The sequence below is a fragment of the Caloenas nicobarica genome, chromosome 4 (assembly GCF_036013445.1).
Source record: "Caloenas nicobarica isolate bCalNic1 chromosome 4, bCalNic1.hap1, whole genome shotgun sequence".
Taxonomy (NCBI): domain Eukaryota; kingdom Metazoa; phylum Chordata; class Aves; order Columbiformes; family Columbidae; genus Caloenas; species Caloenas nicobarica.
Window position 1 is genome coordinate 37893980 of NC_088248.1, and position 6000 is coordinate 37899979.

Here is a 6000-nt window from a genome sequence, read left to right on the forward strand (position 1 = left end):
AGGCTAATTCACCTTTGCAATAGTTCATGTAGCTGTACAGCAGATTTTTCATTACAGGATTTTTTAAAAAATAAGAGTGTTGTCCTTATGAAAAACTGTTTAAATGCTGCTTGTGTTCCTTGGCTGAACCAATCCTTTATTCTTCATGGGTACGCTCTTTCAGTTGATTGTCCCATCTGGCTTAATTGTTTCCCGAGGCTTTAGACAATCACACACCCCTTTGAGCTTCTGCTTCATCAATCTAAGACCATTTTTTGATGCATTAATTATGAGATTGTGAGAATTCAGGCTTGGATTCCACGGGCAGTATGTGTATGCCATTAAAAATATCTAGGTATTGACTTCCCATGTTTGCTTCTGCATTGGTTCCCTTGCTATCTGTGCTCTGAATGAAGCCAAGTGAGATTTTATCTTTGATACTGAACTGAATTTTCAAAAATAAAAGAATCTCCTGTAGTAATGTGTTTGATTTTGAGATCAAGCAAAATACTTAAGAGGGCTTTCCCTCCTCCTTCAGTCTTGTAAGGTTCTTGTTTTTCTTGGAATTACAGTATTCCCAAAATTTACTAATTAAAGCCTGACTTGCTTGCATGATATTTCTAATGTGAGCAGCTTCCCCTCCCATAATATTCAAGAAACTTGTTTGTACTGCAGGTCTTCATTCTTCTGAAATCCATCTGTTTCCATGGGGAGCAATGGGATGTCAAAGCCATGCATTATTTTAGGAACTGGTAGTTGTTCTTTCTCCACAACCTACGTTTTTTTCCATTCCAATGTCCCTGAGATGCATGCTAAAATCCTGATATGGCCTGTACACTGCAGAAGGTTCTAGTTTCCAGGTCAGTAAATGTGAAAGAGACTGTGATATGATTAAATTTATAATCTAAAAGGTAAAACTAAGTCGCTGCTGGTAAAGGTCACATAGTCAAAGAACATGCACTGCTTTTTCATTTCTAATGAACAACCTTATTATTCTGAGCCTTTGAACAGAAATTAATGAGGATGCTGAGTAGTCTTGATACTTCATGTCCTGCCAGACCTTCACTCAGGAATTCTTCTCCTTGAAGATCGGGCTAGAAAGGTGTGATCATAAACTGCAGTTCAGTTCCTTTTCTGCTTCCTTTTACTCTCAGTTCCTCATACCATTAACTCACTTATATTAGAGCAGACTACTTCATGACAAGTTGACTTTATTTTAGACAAATGGATACTTAGGTGGATGTTGTACAAACCATAAATAAGCACTCACAAAAAGGAAACAAAGATTAAGGTTATGAATGTTTTATCTATACACACACATATATAGGTCTATACATACATACAGACATATTTAGTCTTCTTTGAATTTCCATGCTTCACTTCCAAGTGTTTTATTCACATAGCCTCTTTATGAAACAGCAACAGGGGTTATCTCAGACCTTTGTATTTGTTTGGCAATAATAAATTAACAGCTTTTTCTCTTACTAAACAAGTGAGGGACAAAAAGCCCAGCACTGAGCATATTACAGTCAGCTGTAGATAGCTCAGACTTCAGAACTCGGGAGTTCATAGTTTTATTAATATTCTATTTATCACTTTGCCTTGCAAGGCACATTTTTCCTGCAAGAAAGGATGGCCCATGAGATGGTTTTGTTTGACCTACCGTAATCACTACCACATTGGTTTCAATGCTTGAAAAGCTCGTTCATCTGAAGAAAACGGAGTTGCTGCTTAATTGTCTGATAGTCTTGGATTAGAATCTGGATAGTCTTAGTCTTAGAACAGAGAAGAAATATCAGGGTAAGCTTCATTAGCTGTGGGCAAGCAGGTAAGAGCACAACCGTCCAGGAGCACACCCAGTGAAACTCTTTCTTGACTACGGCTGAAGCTGAGAACTTGAAAGCTGCATGTTTGTGGGGACGCTCAATGTACAATGAAGGAAAACAACAAAGTTGCACCACACTTTTAATTTTAAGCCATGTCTTCCCCAGGGCATCACACAATTGTACTATGGATTTTCACACCTGAGTGAATTGTTTGGGTTAGAAAGGTAAGCTTAAATAGGAGATTCTGTTTGATTTACTCTTCTACTCTACACTTCCCTGTCATCAGCTAAATAACTAATATTCCTTAGCAATAGTTCCTCTAACATCAGAGTTACAATTACTATCACTGAGATTCTGTCAATCTCAGTGCATAATTTTCCTTCGATGTTTCCCAGATATTTCTTCTAGATATTATGTTGGAAACTTTGACACCTGACTATGCCTCGAAATTTTAGAATGCTGAGGTTGGGCTGAAGGTCCACAGCAGCTGCCGCTGGCATTGCTGCAAGGAAGCTAGCAGAGACATGCCAGTGCGTACCAACTGCGGCTCTCTGCCAGGCAGCCAAGCAGTAACTTGCTAGAATATTTTGAGACAATGGCTCACATGAATTTCACTTTTATCAATAATACATTTTCTAGCTCTTTGTAATGTATATGCCCACAACAATTTGTTTACAATGGGGTTATGAAGAGAGACATGGTGGGGAAGAGCTGTATGGAGATGACAGGCCTTTCCCGTACAATCTTGCAACACTCATATGTGTTATATGTTCAAGGAATGTATCTCAATTATTTCTCACTTTCAGAATGAGAATAGGATATAAACACAGAGGACTCCTTATGGCCAGGTAGAGTAAAATCTGTAGTTTTCTTTAGCTGTTCAAGTATTTTGTCTTTCTACCTGGGGTATGGGAAAAGAACAAAACAGCAATCTCGGACAATAAAATGACAGGAAAGCTACAGTATGGTTGTTTATCTGAGGAATCAATAGCTACTTAAATATACATATTTTTTGTGTGTGTGTCTCAAATTCACTTGCAATTCTAAAATGGGAAAAAAAAATATTTCCCATGTCATAATTTTCCAAAGTATGTTTTCCCTTTAGAACATTGTGAATCAAAATAACCAAAAGATAAAAATCAAGTTGTGCAAACACTTCCTGTTACAGCTTTCTGTTACAGCTTTTTTTTTTTTTTCCCAAAAAGTCTTTAATATTGGAAAACTTGCTTTGAAAAGCTAAAAAAGAAAAGCTACAAAAACCTTAGATTCTAAGTGTGTGGAAACTCTAAGCTTAAAATTAAGCACTATGTAAATGCCTTAGATACCCTTTAATTGTTACCTGATGACCAAAACTTAAAACAAGATCTGGACATCCGTGCATATTCTTTACACCTTGAAATTCTGTGAAATGGGCAATGCATTGTGACTCAAACCACCCACCCCAGCTGCTGGTTATCATCCTCTGTTAGAGAGACAGAACAAACAAATTTTATCTGATGAGGTGACCATTTTCTGTATCACTCCATAAGCTAACACTTCTTGTGAGCCGGCAATTCCAGGTGTTAGGTACCTGTTTGCCCCTGATCCTAGGTGTCCCTAGAGGGGAGACTAAAGTAAAGGTGTGCTGAACTGGCTCTCCACCTCCCATTGTATTTAAAAAGGGATAACAGCTAGAGTCTATTTTCCACTCTATATTTAAAACCATTGACTTCAGTGGAATTACTCTGGATTACAAATGCCATCCTTGGGAGCAGAAAATGACCTTGTATCCCTTTTCTTTCTACCACAAAGATCTCTTTCCCAGCTTTCATACATCAGGCAAGAGCAGTTTGGCAGGTGCTACTACTGTGCATTTCCCTCCCAATTACCTGTTTCCTCTCCTGTTTGCATTTTTGGCATAACGTGTCGTGTTCTGAAACTTCACATACCTGAAATACTTGGAACCAGTGAGTTCTGGACACATCTGGTTATTAGATTGGGGACGGCTGCCCCTTTTGTGAATAAAAGCCTCATACTGTTGTAGGAAATTCCACTAAGATTTTATTCTCTAAATTATAATTTTGCCTCCAGTGTTCTACTGCTTCCTTTATTAACAAAGAAATATAGCAACGATGCAAAACACTGCAGAAGCTTAAATGGAAGGTGTTATTTTTTAGGTCAAGAAGGTAAAATCCTCTTCTTCCAGGTTAGGACGTACATCCTTCACAGACAAATTCAGTGGCAACTTCTGCCATCCATTGTGGTTAATGCTCAGCAACTGGCATGGCCTTTGGAAACAGTTCTGTAGCTGAATGGCTAGAAACTGTAATTTTCTGTATACTTTTACTGTTAAAACTTGTGTGTAACTGCAAGTTCAGCTAACACTTTCTTGTAAAGTTGTAGTCTGAACAACTTGAGAAACCTCTTGTTTGACTTCAGCCAGCTACGAATGCTTGACACCAAACTGGCACACAGAAGTGGTCTTGGTACAAGCTTCTTCTTGTGCTCTAGTTTAGGAATTAGTAGGACAGTGTCTTCAGAAATTTATTGATCCTCCGCTACTTCCTTAGAATAACATTTTTCCCATGCTAATAGAGTTCAAAGGAAAGGCTGGCTGCTAACTTAAATGCTGAATAGGCTTGCCAGAGCTAGGAAATAAATTGAAGTTTATTAATAGGATGCTGCTGAAATATCTGTGTTATTAGGCATCTAACCAGAAGAGTTCTTTCTACACACTAGAAATCATCAGAAAAAGATTCAGTTATAGATATCTCTTCTGTTTGGAACAGTTTTTTCTTTAGTTACAAAAATTGAGTTTTGTTTTAGCAAGAATAAGGAAGATATTACCACTTGTTATAGATAGAATTACCTTATTTTCATATGTTGCTCTCTGAGGAAAACATACTTTAAATATACTACTTAATCATGTAGTAAGCTAGCGATCAGCTAATTATTTGTAAGTTGTTTTATTTTAGTAAATGAGGAAAGTACCAAGCTGTAGCTAGAGCAAAAGCAGCTTTTTCTGACTACATCCAAAAAAGCTACAGATATGCCTGACCTACCTTGGATTATGCTGCGTCTGCCTATGAAAATTTGTGATTGTAATGCTGGGAGAAGTTTAAGGCTAGTGATAGAATGATGGAGACACTCCACAGGAGAGGATAGGAGAGGTGTACTAAAATCTCCCACTATTTCTGCATCTGTAGATTATCACGTTAAATACTTAATTCAGCGAGTTACTCAAGTACTTGCTTCACTTTTGTGACTGAGTTGGTGTTCTATTAAAGAGAATGGGAATATTTACATGATTGGTGGTAGGTACAGGTATCAGTATCTTGCTGAATTACTGTTCAACATATTTAGAAAAAAACGAATTATAATCACTCGGAAACTCTATCTACACTTGCTACCTTTTTTGCTTGGCATAATGCCCAACAGCTGCACTAACAAGAGAAGTTATCAGCCCTAATTGTCCTTCACCTTCCTCCCTGCTGGTAGGGACTGGCCTCTCTGATCTGCTGACAGAGCCAGTGTAGTGTTTCATTTAAAACGACATTGGTTAGCCTAAACAGTTGGGTTTTGCTAACTTGGCTCTTTTAGATGGAAATAAATTAGGGTGCTAGCTATCCTCCTCCCCTAGCGCAGCTGTTTATGGGCTGGATACGTGTCGGCGTCCTGAAGCACAGTGTAAGTAATATATGCAGGTCAATAAAAAAACCAAGACTGAACTTGATAAAGGATGTATTTTGAATATTAATTGTAGGCATAACCACTACAAGTGTGTAATGTAGTAGCTAAACAAAAGGCTACAGACTATTAAATACATTTATTGTTACTACACACTGTGCAATATTTTGTATGATAAAACCAGTAAAACAAGTGAATGTGTTAATAAGCAGAACCAATGATTCAAGCCCCAATAGCTAGCAAAAAGAAGGTAAAATCTACTGGTTATGCATAACAACAGGCTCTTGATATCTTGTTGAAAAGGTGAGGCACTGAAAAGAACAGCTGTAGCTGATTCTCGTTAAACATGACATTTGTAACTGATGTCGGGGTTAAAGGAGCTTCTTCAGTTCTGTAACTGGGGAGCCTAATTTTGAAAGCAAATACTTTCTCTTTTTTTTTTTTTTTTTGGTTTTGCTTTTTTGAGATATCAATTCCCTTTTTGATCCTAGTAGGAATTCTTTTTCTATTCTTTCTCCGCAGTGGGGAG